Source organism: Lithobates pipiens, unplaced genomic scaffold, assembly GCF_037356315.1.
Source record: "Lithobates pipiens isolate NorthernLeopardFrog02 unplaced genomic scaffold, aLitPip1_a1.2 Scaffold_10, whole genome shotgun sequence".
In the NCBI taxonomy this organism is placed as follows: Eukaryota; Metazoa; Chordata; class Amphibia; order Anura; family Ranidae; genus Lithobates; species Lithobates pipiens.
In genome coordinates, this window is record NW_027507686.1 from 102,538,547 (window position 1) to 102,555,288 (window position 16,742).

The 16,742-nt window shown below is 46.8% G+C and overlaps 1 pseudogene; it reads left to right on the forward strand.

Annotated features, from left to right (window-relative positions):
- Nucleotides 1-16,338: 16,338 nt before the first annotated feature.
- Nucleotides 16,339-16,457, forward strand: LOC143952444 (5S ribosomal RNA; annotated as a pseudogene).
- The last annotated feature ends 285 nt before the right edge of the window (nt 16,458-16,742 follow it).

Consider the following 16,742-nt stretch of genomic DNA (forward strand, 5'->3'; position numbering starts at 1 on the left):
GCAGTAGATGCCCTCTCGAGTCTGTGGCGATGCGAGACCGCATATGCGTTTCCCCCCAGACCCTTGATCGCAAAGTTTTTAAACAGATTATCGATGGAGCCAGTCAGAGTGATAGCTGTTCTGCCGTACTGGCCGAAGAGGCCGTGGTTCCCTTGGGCAGAGAACCTCAGCGTATGCCCCGCCGTTCAAGATCCCAGTGTTCCCGCAGCTTCTCTCACAGGGGAAATTGGTGCACCCAGCTCCTCACAAACTGAATCTACGTCTTTGGATCTTGAGCGGCAGAATTTCCAGTCATTAGAATTCTCAGTGGGGGTGATTTCTACTCTCCTAAAGGCTAGGAAACCTTCCACAAACTTTATCTATTCTAAAATATGGAATACATTTAAAACATTTGCAGAAAGTAAGCAGTGGGACCCCACCACTCCGTCCACCTCAGTAGTTTTGGAGTTTCTGCACAATGGTTTAGATCTGCGGCTCAGTTTAACCAGTAGAGACCCGCGCTATAGCCAAATGATGGCTACAGCGCGGACCTCCTTTGCTGGGACGACGTCTATTGAGGGGCGCACGCGGCGCGCTCTGTGATCGGCGAGTCTACAAGACTCGCCTGATCACGGATCCAAGCAAGGGGTCGATCCCGACCCCTTACCACGTGATCAGCTGTCAGCCAATGACAGCTGATCATGTGATACAAGGGAGCCGGTAATCGGCTATTTTTCCTCCTCGCGCTGATAGCGCGAGGAGAAAAAAAAGCGCTGATCACCGGCGGCCGTGATTGGGACATCAGTCCCGATCACGGCCAGCTTACCAGTACCCACCTGCCCCCTGCCAGTGCCACCTCTGTAATAAAAAAAGGGGCCCTCCATCAGTGCCACCCAGCAGTGCCCATAGTGCCACCCAGCAGTGCCCACAGTGCCACACATCAGTGCCCACAATCTGCCTCAACAAGGGTGCTGCACCCCAGTGCCACATATCCGTGCCCATCAGTGTCATCTACCAGTGCCCATCAGTGGCGCCCATCAGTGCCCAGCAGTGCCACCTATCAGAGCCACCTATCAGTGCCCATCAGTCCCATCTATCAGTGGTACCTATTAGTGCCACCCATCCGTGCCATCTTATCTGTGCCCATCTTTGCCCATCAGTGCCGCCTTATCTGTGCCCATCAGTACTGCCTTATCTGTGCCTATCGGTGCCACTTTATCTGTGCCTATTGGTGCCACTTTATCTGTGCCTATTAGTGTCGCCTTAACTATGACTATCAGTGCCCACCAGTGCAGCCTATCAGTGCCCACCAGTGCAGCCTATCAGTGCCCACCAGTGCCGCCTCATCAGTGCACTTCAATGAAGGAGAAAAATGACCTGTTTGCAAAATTTTATAACAAACTATAAAACATGATTTTTTTTTTTGCATCTTTTTTTGCTTGTTTAGCAAAAAATAAAACTCCCAGCTGTAATTAAATACCACCAAAAGAAAGCTCTATTTGTGGGAAAAAAAATGATATAAATTTAATTTGGGTACGGTGTTGTATGACCGCGCAATTGTCATTCAAAGTGCATCAGTGCTGAAAGCTGAAAATTGGTCTGGGCAGGAGGGGGGTTTAAGTGCCCAGTAAGCAAGTGGTTAAAGTGGTGCCCAGGCCAAAATTACACTTTTTAAATAAAAATACCCCTATAATACACAAGCTTAATGTATTCAGTAAAGTTGGTCTGTAAACTAAGGTCCGTTTTGTTAGGTTATTACAGCATTTTCAAAGTTTATAAACTAGCAGCAGACTGTGGCCATCTTAAGTGTGGGCATCTGAAGCCAGACCTTATTTCTTCCTGGATTTCAGCCTTGCAGATCTCGCACATGCTCAATGCTGCACAAGCGGTGTAATAAGTTTCAGGTCAGGTTTCCATGGCAATGGCAGTGTTAGAGGAAGTTGCCACCCATATCTATGCAAACCCCTCCTCCCTCCAGGAACCAGTAAATATACTGCATGTACAAGGAATATTATTCAAGAAACACACACACACACTATATATATATCATGTTCTGTACATATATATACACACACATATCTACACTCAGCTGATTTTTTTTTCTTTTTAAATGAAAAGCTGTACAGAAAAAAGTAATAATTAAAAAAACATAATGTCAGCAACACAATTCATTTATGCATCTAGACGTATTGAAGACGACTTTATGAAGTTCAAACTGTGCATATTAATTTTGAAAAATTGTGCTTGTGTTTTGATGTTAGGCCCCTTTCACACGGGATGGATCAGTAATGATCCGCCCCGTGATGATCCGCTTGCTCAGCGGGGATCGCTCTGTTGTCCCCGCTGAGCCAGGGGATAACAGGGCGGTCCCAGTACACTGTGCATGGACCGCCCTGCCAGCTCTCCGCTCTCCTCTATGGGGGATCGCCTGTCCGTGTTCATCCGATCCGCTCTGCAGACGGATAGAAAAATAGGATTTTCCTCCGTCTGCAGAATCGGACAATTGCGGAGGCAGACGATATCGGGTGTTTGCGGATGTTCATCCGCCGACACCCGCTATCCCATAGGAATGCATGTATGTCCGTACTTCATCCGCAAACAGATGGATGAAATACGCACATAATGTCCGCATGTGTGAATGGGGCCTTAGATGGGATGGTGGGAGTATTTAAAAAAAACTGCTTATTTACAACTATTTGCGCAAACAACTTTCTCTATGTTACATAGATAATCGGGTTAAAAATAAGAAAATATTCCCCCAGCACATCGCATCACCCCCCTCCCCGTAAAATCGCATCGCCCCAGCACATTGCATCACAACGCCCCAGCACATCGAATCGCATCTCCCCCAACACTTCTCATCGCATTGCCCAAAGCACATTGCATCACCCCCGACACATCAAATCGCATCAGAACATCGAATCGCGTCGCCCCCAACAGATCGCATCAAATCGCATCACCCAAGCACATCACATTGAATCGCCCCAGCACATTGAATCGCATCTCTCCCAGAACATCAAATCGCAACACCCAAGCACATCGCATCGCATCGCATCTCCCCCAGAACATCGAATCGCATCACCCCCAGCACATTGCATCACCCTCAACACTTGCGATTCGATGTACTGATACAATTCGAAGTGTTGAGGGTGATGCAATGTGCTGGGGCGATGCGATTCGATGTACTGATACAATTTGATCGCCCCAGCACATCTCATCTCCCCAGCAAATCAAATCGCATCTCCCCCATCACATTGCATCTCCCCCAGCACGTTGCATCACCCCCAGCGCATCGAAATGCCCAAAGCACATCGAATCGCATCTCCCCAGAACATCGAATCACATCTCCCCCAGCACATCGAATCGCCCAAAGCACATTGCATCACCCCAACACATCAAATCGCATCAGAACATCGAATCGCGCCGCCCCCAACACATCGCATCGAATCACATCACCCAAGCACATCGCATTGAATCACCCCAGCACATCGAATCGCATCTCCCCCAGAACATCGAATCACATCACCCCAGCACATTGCATCACCCCCAACACTTCGAATTGCATCATCACATCGAATTGCATCTCCCAGCAAATCGAATCGCCCCAGCACATCGAATCGCCCAAAGCACATTGCATCACCCCCAAAACATCGAATCACATCAGCACATCAAATCGCTTTGCCCCACCACATAGCATCAAAACGCTTTGCCCAAGCACATCGCATCGCCCCAGCACATCAAATCGCATCACCCATCGCATCGAATCGCATCACCCAAGCACATCGCATTGAATCGCCCCAGCACATCGAATCGCATCTCCCCCAGAACATCGAATCGCATCACCCCAGCACATTGCATCACCCCCAACACTTCGAATTGCATCAGCACATCGAATCGCATAGCCCCTGCACATCACATCTCCCCAGCACATCGAATTGCCCCAGCACATCAAATCGCCCAAAGCACATTGCATCACCCCCAACACATCGAATCACATCAGCACATCAAATCGCTTTGCCCCACCACATCGCATCGAAACGCATCACCCAAGCACATCGCATCGCCCCAGCACATCGAATCGCCCCCAGCACATCGAATCGCATCTCTCCAGCACATCGCATCGCCCAAAGCACATTGCATCACCCCCAAAACATCGAATCGCATCAGCACATCAAATCGCTTACCCCAACACATCGAATCCCATCGCCCAATCGCATCGCATCTCACCAGAACATCGACTCTCCCCAAAGCACATTGCATCACCCGCAACACATCAAATCGCATCGCCCACAGCACATCACATCGAATCACATCGCGTCGCCCCCAGCATATCACATCACATTGCCCCCAGCACATAGAATCGCATCTCCCCCAGCACATCGAATTGCAACTCCCCCAGCACATTGACTGAACCCCAGCACAACCCATCGCTCCCAAAGCACATTGCATCGCCCAAAGCACATTGCATCACCCCCAACACATCGAATCGCATCAGCACATCAAATCTCTTCACCCCAACACCACGAATCCCATTGCCCAATCGCATCAAATCTCCCCAGAACATCGAATCGCCCCCCAGCACATCACATTGAATCGCATCACCCCAGCACATCGCATCGCCCCCCAGCACATGGCATCACATCGAATTGCATCTCCCCCAGCACATCGAATAGCATCTCCCCCAGCACATCGAATCACATCTCCCCAGCACATCGAATCACCCCCAGTGCATCGCATCTCCCAAAGTACATTGCATCACCCGCAACACATCGAATCGCATCGCCCCCAGCACATCGAATCACATCGCCCCAGCACATCGCATCGCCCCCCAGCACATCGCATCACATTGCTCCCAGCACATAGAATCGCATCTCCCCCAGCACATCGAATCGCATCACCCCCAGCACATCGAATTGCATCTCCCCCAGCACATCGAATCACATCTCCCACGAACATCGAATCACCCCCAGCACATCGCATCGCCCCAAAGCACATTGCATCACCCCCAACACATCGAATTGCATCAGCACATCGAATCGCTTCACCCCAACACCTAGAATCCCATTGCCCAATCGCATTACATATCCCCAGAACATCGAATCGCCCCCAGCACATCACATCGCATCGCCCCCAGCACATCGCAGCACATCAGCACATCAGCACATCGAATCGCTTCGCCCCAACACATCGAATGCCATCGCCCAATCGCATCTCCCCATAACATCGAATCTCCCCAAAGCCCATTGCATTACCCAAAACACCTTACATCAGAGTCCCACTTTATAGCAGAGTATCGCCCCCTTGCATCAGAGTGTGGCAGAGTGCCCCCTTACACATACACTATATTGTCAAAAGTATTGGGACACCTGCCTTTACACACGAACACACACAAACTTTAATGGAATATCAGTCTTCGTCCATAGGGTTCAATATTTAGTTGGCACACTCTTTGCAGTTATAACAGCTTCAACTATTCTGGGAAGGCTGTCTACAAGGTTTAGGAGTGTGTCTATGGGAATATTTGACCATTCTTCCAATAGTACATTTGTGAGGTCAGGCACTGATGTTGGACGAGAAAGGCCCATCTCGCAGCCTTCACTCTATTTCACCCCAAAGGTGTTCTATTGGGTTGAGGTCAGGACTCTGCATTCCAGTCATGTTCCTCCACCCCAAACACGCTCATCCATGTCTTTATGGATCTTGCTTTGTGCACTGGTCCAAATCACTTGGTGGAGGGGGGATTATGGTGTGGTGTTGTTTTTCAGGGGTTGGGCTTGGCCCCTAAATTCCAGTGAAGGCAACACTTAAGGTGTCAGTATACCAAGAAATGTTGGACAATTTCATGCTCTCAACTTTGTGGGAAGTTTGAGGAAGGCCCCTTTCTGTTCCAACATGACTGTGCACCAGTGTACAAAGCTTAATCCATAAAAGACATGGATGAACGAGTTTGGGGTGTGCCCTGATGCTATAAAAAACAAACTAACCAGAGTCACCCGTAACACTTATACGGTGATCAGTGGTGAAAGGGTTAACTAGGGGCAATCAGGGGGTTCACATTTTTATTAGGTAGTATATGGGGGTCCCTGGCGCTATATAAAAACCTGACGGGGAACCTAAATAACTAACTGGCTAACCAGCGTCACCAGTGACACTTATACTGTGATCGCTGGTGAAAGGGGGTGAAAGGGTTAACTAGCAGCAATCAGGGGGGTTAAAACCATTATTCGGTAGTATATCGGGGTACCTAGCGCTATAAAAACCTGGCGGTGAACCTAAAAAAATAACTAGCTTCCTAGCGACACTAGCGACACTGATGCAGCGATCAGAAAAATTATCGCTTAGTGACACTGGCAAAAGGGGGTGAAAGGGTTAACTAGCGGCAATCAGGGGGTTAAAACCATTATTGGGTAGTATATCGGGGTACCTAGCGCTATAAAAACCTGGCGGTGAACCTAAAAAAATAACTAGCTACCTAGCGACTGTAGCGACACTAATGCAGCGATCAGAAAAACGATCGCTTAGTGACACTGGCAAAAGGGGTGAAAGGGTTAACTAGCGGAAATCAGGGGGTTAAAACCATTATTGGGTAGTATATCGGGGTACCTAGCGATATAAAAACCTGGCGGTGAACCTAAAAAAATAACTAGCTACCTAGCGACACTAGCGACACTGATGCAGCGATCAGAAAAATGATCGCTTAGTGACACTGGCAAAAGGGGGTGAAAGGGTTAACTAGCGGCAATCAGGGGGTTAAAACCATTATTGGGTAGTATATCGGGGTACCTAGCGCTATAAAAACCTGGCGGTGAACCTAAAAAAATAACTAGCTACCTAGCGACTGTAGCGACACTAATGCAGCGATCAGAAAAACGATCGCTTAGTGACACTGGCAAAAGGGGGTGAAAGGGTTAACTAGCGGCAATCAGGGGGTTAAAACCATTATTGTGTAGTATATCGGGGTACCTAGCGATATAAAAACCTGGCGGTGAACCTAAAAAAATAACTAGCTACCTAGCGACACATGCAGCGATCAGAAAAATGATCGCTTAGTGACACTGGCAAAAGGGGGTGAAAGGGTTAACTCTAGGGGCAATCAGGGGGTTAAATCTTTATTGGGGGGTGATAGAGGGCTACCCTGGACCTAACACTAACTGTCCTGACAGTTTTTACTGTCACAACTGACACTGAATGCATTGATCAGTAAAGAAATGATCAATTCAATCAGTGACACTGTGACTGGGGGGGGGGGGATCGGGGGGCGATCGGGGGGGGGATCGGGGGGGGGGGGGTTTGTGTGCCTGTGTGTACCTACATGTCAGTGTAGTGTTGGTGCACACTTACTATTAGTCTTCTCCTCATAGTCCCGTCAAAAAGACCGCCCCGAGGAGAATGACATCACTTCCTCCTTCCTGTGTAAACAATACACAGTGGGAGGAAGCTTCTCATTGGCCAGGAGCGATCCAGAGGGGGTGGCCGAAAACCAACGGCCATCCCCTCATCACGGAGCGCTCCTGGAGCGAACCGGACCGTCGTATCCAACGGGAGGGGGTCCGATCGGACCCCCCACCCGCTGGAAGGCAGGCACGTACATTTACGTGATTGTGCCTGCCTGTGCCATTGTGTTGACGTACATTGGCAATACGGCGGTCCTTAAGTGGTTAAATGACGTTATTTCCGTTAAATGTCATTTTGTGCAGGGACTGTTCTAAACACGGGAAACACGTGGCACTTCACAGGCATACTACAGACACCCCCCAGGCACCATATTTAAAGGAATATTTCACTTTTTTTCCACTTTAATCGTCATTAAAATCAGTGCTCCCGCCAAAACGGCCGTTTTTAAAACATTTTTTCTTGCATTGACCCATGTCCCCTGGGGCAGGAGCCAGGTCCCCAAACCCTTTTTAGGACAGTATCTTGCATATTAGCCGTTAAAATTAGCACTTTTCATTTCGAACGTTCAAGTCCCATAGACTTCAATGGGGTTCTAACGTTCGTACGAATTTGGGGTCCGTTCGAAAGTTCTGGTGCGAACCGAACCGGGGGGTGTTCGGCTCATCCCTATTCCTTAATATATAGGGATTTGTCATTAGGAAATAACAATTCGTAGGAGTGGTGAAGTTGGGTTAATTCTATAACTTCTGTCACAGTAGGAAGAGAGTCAGTTTTCCATTTTCTAGTTATGGATAGTCTTGCAGCTAAAAGTATATGTGTTACTACTTTACGATATTGTTTGGGAATCGTATGTAAATTCATATTCAGAATGGCTAGTTCTGGTTAAAGTTGAAGGACAATACCTGTTACGGAAGTGAGTAAATGGGAGATTGCCTGCCAGTAGTTATGTAAGCTTGGGCAGTCCCACATAATATGAAATAGGGTCCCCAATTGGGTACAATTTCTCCAGCAATTAGGTGACGAGTTCCCCTTGAATTTTGCTAGGATATGTGGAGTCAGGTATTGTCTTTGAACAATTTTTTGTGCCAATTCCCATAGTGTAACACATGCAGTGGCCCTATATATGCTTCGTAGGGAAGCCATCCATTGTTTAATTGAAAAGTCTTGCCCCAAATCTTGTTCCCATTTGAGGAAGGAAGGTAGTTTGCTGGGTATGTTTTTTTCCCCTAGAATTGGGTATATTGTAGCTACTCCTTTCTGTGAGGTGGCATGGTTATTGAGGAAAGACCATATTTTAACCGGGATTGAAGCTCTGAGTTGTGGATTGTGTAGCAGACACTTTACTATTTGAATATATGTAGATCGCTCAGAATTCGGAAGCTGTAATTCATTACTTAACTGAGAAAAATACTTTAATGAGCCCTGTTGGAAGAAGGAACCAAGTTTGATATCCCGACCCAAATTCCAGTCGTGTATTTGTACGCCAGGAATTAATGTTGGTATGATTGTTAGAGGAGGGTTTAACACCGTGATTGGAGTTTTATCCCATTTGTATGTGATGATTCTCTGCCAAGAGTGTAGCGTCGCTTTCATCGTTGGTGGGTATTGAGCTGTAATTGTGGACTTAATTTTCCTACTAAGTAACCAGAATTGCATATTAGGCTGTCGTGTGATGTCTTTCTCAATTTGTCCCCATAAAGTTTTAGGAGTAGGCAAGAACCATTCTTGCAATTGGGTCAAAAGAGTTGCGTCATAATAATCCTATAGAGCAGGTACGGTCGCACCACCTATATTTCTATATTTAATTAGTATATGGTATGCGCAACGGGATTTTTTGCCATTCGTAAGGATTTAAAGTAGTATTTAGGGATACATATTGGAAGGGACCTGAGTTGATATAATAATTTTGGTAAGGTCATCATTTTGAAAGCTGCCAGGCGACCAGCCCATGTAAATTTGAATTTACTAAATGTTAGACCATCTTACATTTCAATTGTAGGCTATAATTAAGCCTCTAGTCTGGTTGCTAGGTTGTTCTGAAGTAGAAGGCTGAGGGACTGGGTCAATCTCAGTTCGTGCTGGACTGGCGGAAGAGTGCTCATTCCTCTGAGAAGGCCGGGCTAGATCTGATTCAGTCTCTCTTCCAACTGCTTCCAGGGCAACATGGCAGGCAGTCCAAATGTTTGGTTATGGCTTATGAAGCGAATGGCAGATCCTATTCTAACTGTTCATCCTTTCTTCCTGGGAATTCGGTGTTTTGATCTTGGAATGGTTCTTAGCTTTTCTTGGTTAGAGTATGAGGGCACCATACTACAGCCAACAAACTTTGGCCAGGCCAAAATCAACGTGCCCTATTCTTGGTTCAGACTTTAGGGACTGGGTCAAGATGTCTTCTCCCCATAGTGGAAAAGGTATGACACATGCCATTCCCACACAAATAGGTTTAAACGTCCATAATTTAAACCATATGAAAGTTTTCTTTTACAAATATTTTATTGAAAATTAAGCATAACATAGCAATTCAGACATGTGACTGAGACATCAGACAGAAAAATGAGGGAAAAGGAAATGAATGTCTCGATGAGGGGAGGATACATAAGTGTTATAATGTTCCACAAGACAATAAAGGTAGCAAAAGAAGAGAAAAAAAACAAAAACAAAAAAAAACAAAAAAAACAAAGGCCCAGTATAAACAGATAATCATATTGTAAATTCAATTGCATCTCAAAAAGGCCATATATAGTGCAGCCTAGCTCAGGTAACATCAAAAATATTGATATAAAGACACATAGGTGCCGGGCTGTGCTGCTAAACAGACATATAGAAGGAGCGATGGAAAAAAATAAAGATAAAAAGAAAATGGAATTTTCCTCTCTAAAATGAGCCTTCTCGTCTTCAAAATATCTCATATCAGTATAATCTTCAACCACATGTCGACTCCTCTAAATGGGAGTCACCAAAAAGGACAAATAGAAAAAAAAAGCTGAATAGATAGAATACAGACCGTGGGTAAGAGTACCCACAAAGAGGGAGTAAAGAAAAAGGTAAAAAGCAAAGTTGCCACACTTTTTGGAATTTGGCATGGGTGTCAGAGGTAAATGATGTCAGTTTTTCGTTAATCATTATATCGTTCATGCGGTTTTTAACAGCTTGAAAGCTAAGTGTTGGAGTTTTCCACGCTCTTGCGATGGTAATCTTAGTGGCACTAAAAAGATGCTGGGCTAGCTGCCTCTCCGGGCGAAAAAGTTCTGGGATAGGTTTACATAAAAGGGCTACGAAGGGGTCCCTTCTAAAATTAGAGTGGAGCATATTACGCAGTAGGGTATAAACCCTAATCCATAATCTACAGGCCTTAGGGCATGACTACCAAATATGGGCCATGGTGCCTGCACTTGCACAGCCCCGAAAGCAATTGGGTGAGTAGGAGGGGATAAAGCGAGCTATCCTGGATGGCGTATAATACCACCTGTAAAAAACTTTATATGCATTCTCGAGGATGGACACATTCCTGGAACTTTTCATAAGGGACAATGTCATGGTCTGCCAGTCCTCTACATCCAACCTCCTGCCCAGGTCCGTTTCCCATTGAAGATGATACTTCCTAACGGGGGGTTTCTTAAAAGTAGTAATAAAGGAATAAATCAAAGATATTAGTCCGGAGGAATGAGGTTGGGACCTACAGACACGTTCAAAGGGGGTCAATACGTACGGGGTAGGAAGAGCTTTGAGAAACTGTTGAATAAAATGCTTGAGTTGAAGGTAACTGTAATGCTCTCTAAGGGGGATATCATGGGAAGATCTCAGGGAGTCAAATGTAAGCACTCTCATTGGGGTGAGCAGAGAATGGACATCCGTAAAACCATTATCCACCCACCAGGAGAATTGCCTAGGATTTTAGCAGCTAGGAGGGAACAAAGGGCAATGAACAAGACGTAATAATGGCAGATGGGGGGACAGTAATCCCGCCGAGTATTTGACAGAATCCCAGACCAGGAGGGAGTGAGTCATACAAGGCCCAAACCCACTCGGGCGATCCTTTGGGGGCAACCATGGTATTGAGGAGATAGGAATAGGATGAGAATCAACAAGGTCCATGGTAGCCCACAAAGGCATTTGATAAGTGTCGTGAAGGTGGGCCAAGGGAGCCACGGTCGCCGCAGCATAATAGGCTTGAAGGTTAGGGAACGAGAAGCCTCCATTAATTCGACGAGCGTACATTATTTGCTTATGAATTTGGGGCCTAGAGGAGCTCCATATAAATTTTAGCAATCTCTTTTGATGAAGTCGGAGGATATGGGAAGCTACCGGCACCGGTAACACTCAAAAAAAGTACAATAATTTTGGGAGATAAGTCATGCGTACCGCGACTATTCTGCCGAACCAGGAGAGCGGAAGGTGAGTCCAAGAAGATAACGAGTCAGTAAGTTTCCTAAATAGAGGGGGAAAATTTGCCTGGTACAAGCCCTCATAGGTAGGAGTAAGACGTATCCCTAAATAGGGCAGCGAGGGGAGCCACTGAAAAGAGAAATTCATTTTCAAGGAGGCCAATTCTGATAGAGGGAGATTTACCGACATAGCTTTTGATTTAGTGGGATTGACTCGTAGACCAGAGAAAGATGCAAAGGAGTCCAATAGGGAGAATAGGTTGGGTTAGGAGACGTCAGTGTCAATAGGATATCATCTGCAAATAATGACATTTTGTGCTCAGAACCAGCAATCGGAATGCATTTTATGTCTGGATGTGAGCGAATCGCCTCGGCCAGCGGCTCCAAGGCCAAGATAAACAATAGGGGTGAGAGCGGACAGCCCTGCCGAGTACCCCTCCGTATGGGAAAAACAGGAGATTCAAATCCATAATATTTTATTTTAGCTTGAGGGGCATCATATAGGGCCTCCAACCACCGCATAAACGGGGCACCAAATCCATAATGGCGGAGCACTGACATAAGGTAAGGCCAGGACAGAGTGTCAAAGGCCTTATTCACATCCAGAGATAAAAGCATAGACTCCAAACAGCGGTTACGAGCTACAAACTGTAATTCAATGATTCTCCTGATGGCATCCCCTGCTTGTCTCATGGGGACGAACCCCACCTGGTCCTTCTTAATTAAACGGGGAAGAAAAGAATTGTGTTAGTTTTTGTCCGTTTTTAACTGCATTTAACATGTTGGTCAGAGGAGAAGTTATTGCATCCACCATCTTTCTATAATAGAGGGCTGTGAAGCCATCTGGACCAGGCTTCTTACCAACCTTTAAATCCCTAATACATTGTTTCACCTCAGATTCTTGTATGTCACGGTCCATAAGCTCCCTATGTGTCTCAGACAAGGTCGGGAGCGAGATGTGTTGCAGAAAATCTGCCCGAGCTCGCTCACTACCTGAGTCAAGAGCAGAATATAGCTTAAAGAGTCTGTACCGGAATTCTTCTAGTATACGGATCGGGTTGCTGGTGAGCACATTGTGTCGAGTGCGTAGGGTAATAGGGGAAGGTTTGGGGTTAAAAGTCCGTAGCCTTTTAGCCAACATCGCGTTAGGTTTGTTCGCTTTAACGTACCAATGTTGTCTAGACCAGCGGAGCACACGCTCCGCCTGGTCTGTGAGGCTAAGGTCCAATTCCATACGAGCCTGGTCCAGAAGCCTACGATTATTTGGGGTGGGGGATTGTTTAAAAGATGTGGAAATGGTCTCGAACCGGGATTCTAACATCGCTTGCAGTTTTAGCCTCTCTTTTTTCCATTTAGATGCTATCTGTATAATGTGCCCCCGAAGCACGGCCTTATAGGCTTCCCAGAGGGTCACCGGGGAGGAGACGGTTTGAGAATTAATACGAAAGTATTCCTCGGAAGCTCTAAGAAGATCTTCCCTAATATCTGGGAGTGCCAATAAGGAGTCATTCATAATCCATGCGGATCTGTGGGGGTTATGTACTAAGGACCGACAGACCACCAGTATTGGGTCATGATCCGTCCAGGGAGCCGCCAAAATAGAGACGGATTCTATCAGTGGGAGGTGTTTTCTGAGCATTATCATGTGGTCTATTCTAGAATGGGAATGGTGTGGATGGGAATAGTACGTAAAATCTCTACTCGTTGGGTGAAATTCCCTCCACAAGTCTACTAAATCATGGGAACGTAGGGAATGGGAAAAAGTTTTAGCAGCGGATGTCGCAACCAAACATTCCGATGGATATTTGTCCAATCTTGGATCAAGGGCAACATTTGAATCCCCGGCTAAAAGCAAGGTCCCCATTTGGTGAGATAACAAAAGAGAACAAACGTGCGATAAAAAAGGGCCCGGGTTGGAGTTAGGAGCATAATACGTCATCACAGTTACCTCAACATCCTGAATTGATCCTACCAACAAGAGATACCTACCGTCGGGGTCAGCTATTTGTTTAGTACATTTGAAAGGGGCAGACTTATGAAAAGCTATCAGCACTCCCCTCTGTTTGGTCGGTCCATTAGCTAAAAATACCTGGGGGTATTGGGCGTCAAAGTACTTAGGGCTAGAGGAAGAGGAGAAATGGGTTTCTTGCAAACATACTACATGTATACGCTGTTTTTTAAGGTATTTAAATATCTTTACCCTTTTTTGTGGGGAATTCATGCCCTGAACATTCAGGGATAACCAATGCAAAGTCATCGTCAGGGGGTATTAGACATCATATACATGGCAGCGGGCACGACCCCAAAGGACCTGAAGAAGAGCAAAGAAAAAGAGGGATGGAAAGGGAGAAGAGGTAAGCAGTAGAAGAGGAAAGAAAGAACAAGCACAATAAAGCCGGGAAAATCCCGGTGTATTAATCGTGGGCTAAACATTAGTGCGAACAAACGTGGGTCCGACAGCCCACTAAAAGGTCGGTGGTTGGCTGGGACCATAGTCCCAGACAAGTATCGACTCCTTAGGGGCGCAGTGGTCCACCGAACCCCTTCGGCCTATATTATCTATAAACCATAGAAAAAAAACAAAAACAACATGAGCACACATAATACCAGTAAACATATATTACCAACGTAGTGGGAGTAGACACTAGCTCCCAAGTCAAACCTGAAATTGGTGGGGTCCTCAAGGGATCCCCCACCCAAAAAAACAAACAAAAAAAAACACACACGGTCCATAACCAGTAGGGGGAAAAAAAAAACGAACAGATAAAATAATAAGTATACCCCCCAAGAAAAAAGGTTACCATCAGTACGGCTCCAAAGAGCCTCTACGGGATACTGGACCCGAGGGAGACAACAGTTCCAGTCAGAAGTAGTTCAGGTTTTCATCCATTAGAAGCTACCTGGAAGCGCTGGGCTTGAAGTGAACGAAGGGCCTGGGAGCCCTGGGAGCCCTGTCTGGGGACTTGCGAAGGACCGCGGAGAGGCTGAGACCTCTGTGGATGCAGAGTAGAGGGGCCTTCTTGAGATGCAGGGAGATCCAGGTGAAGTTCTTGGAAGTGGTGTTTCAGATCAGACACAGAAGAAGCTTGGACGTTGCGACCTTGGTAGAAAAAGGAAAGTTTGAAAGGAAAACCCCATCTGTATTTAGTACCGTTGGATTGCAAAACGTGAAGGTAAGGTTTCAGGGTTCTCCGCTTGGCAATTGTAACCGGAGAGAGATCAGAGAACAATTGCAAAGAATGATTTTGGAAAGAAATTTCCGGGCGATCTCTTGCTGCCTGCAAAAGTCTTTCTTTGGTGCGATAAAAATGAAGCTTGATAATAACATCCCTAGGTGGTCCATCGGTAGGTTTGGGCGCCAAGGATCGATGGATACGATCAAATTCGAGACGTTCAAGTGGGATCTCTGGGGCCAACTCCCTAAAAAGAGCCGTGACCGTGCCTTGCAAATCAGTGATAACTTCAGGAAGTCCTCGGAGCCTCAGATTGTCTCTGCGGGCCCTATTTTCAGAATCTTCTAATTTATCACGCAGCACATCCAGCTCAGCATGCAATTTGTCAACTTCCTCCTCATGGCCCTCAAGAACTGTAGTAGTTAAGTCCATGCGCTGTTCTAGTTGGTTTGTGCGGTGGCCTAGTTCTTTAAGGCCCCGCATGAGGTCTGAGGAGAGCTTGCGTGAGGCTATAGTAATCTCATCCCGCACTATGGAGCGGAATTTTACCAGCATGTCATCTTCTTGCTGATTATCAGGGCTTACCAGATCCGAGGGATATTGCAGCAGGCTGTCCGTGGGGGAAGCTGGAGGAGCTGCAGAGAGCCTGGTAGTATCATCTTCTGGCTCCGGAGGTTCGGGCGCCATCTTGTCCCTCCCCACAGCGGCAGCTATTTTAGGCTGTTTAGGGAATTTAAGTTTGTGTTTTTGCGAACGGTGCATATCCGCGGGTGCCCGGTGATCTCCGCCGTTCCAGGAGCTATGCTGTCTGCGGTGGTTCGGCAGTAGTGCTCTATTGGCCGAAGGTGAAGCGGCCGGTGGCGCGGAGCACGGGGATTAGGCTGCCATCTCCCGCGATCGCGCGCATGCGCCCCCATATGAAAGTTTTCAATGAAAACTATTCATTAATGTCCATGTATAGTGTAGCCAGTAGCAAGCAAAAACAGAGTAGGGTTCAGGCACAATGCACATAGATATCACTTGCTGCCCATTTGCTAGAGCAGGATTTAGACAGGACCCCCCCCCCCAAGCCCACTGTAGCATTGTTTGTATATAATGCTGTTAACTACCCGTTTGCTGCTCATTAGTATGCCCACCTTGGAGCAGTGTAGAATGCATTGCCAGTGATTTCCCCTTGCGCATATGCTCTGTGGTCCCAACAGAGCAGATTTCATAGGCATTGTAAATAGTAAATGGCTGCTCTACTAGAGCCGGTGCCACATCACCAGGTGGCACCAGGAATACCAGGTGCCGCAGGCTTTTTTTAATGTGTAGTCAGCGTCGAAGACCTATTTTATTTTTCTGCTTGTTTGCCGAGGTGACCATCTTGGTGTTTGTCAAGAAGGTTGAGAGTGGCAAGCAAGATCGCCTAAGGCCACATCACCCTGAATCCGCTAGATATCATCTGATCTCGGATTCTAAGCAGGGTCAGGCCATGTTAGTACCTGGATGGGAGACCTCCTGGGAATACCAGGTGCCGTAGGCTTTTTTTAATATGTTGTTGGCGTCGACGACCTGTTTCATTTTTCTGCTTGTTTGCCGAGGTGACCATCTTGTGACCGGTTTCTTCACCGAGCTTACTACTCCCTGGAACGTCTGGCCAGAATTTACCCTAACAGAAATGATATGTGCCCTAAATGCGGCTTGGCCTCTGGTACTTTCTTCCATATTACATGGTCCTGTGTGTACTTGCAGACCTTCTGGAGGGGGGTGGCATCGGAGATCAGTTCTATAGGCCAGTTTGAAGTCCCCTGTGATCTGCTACCCCTTT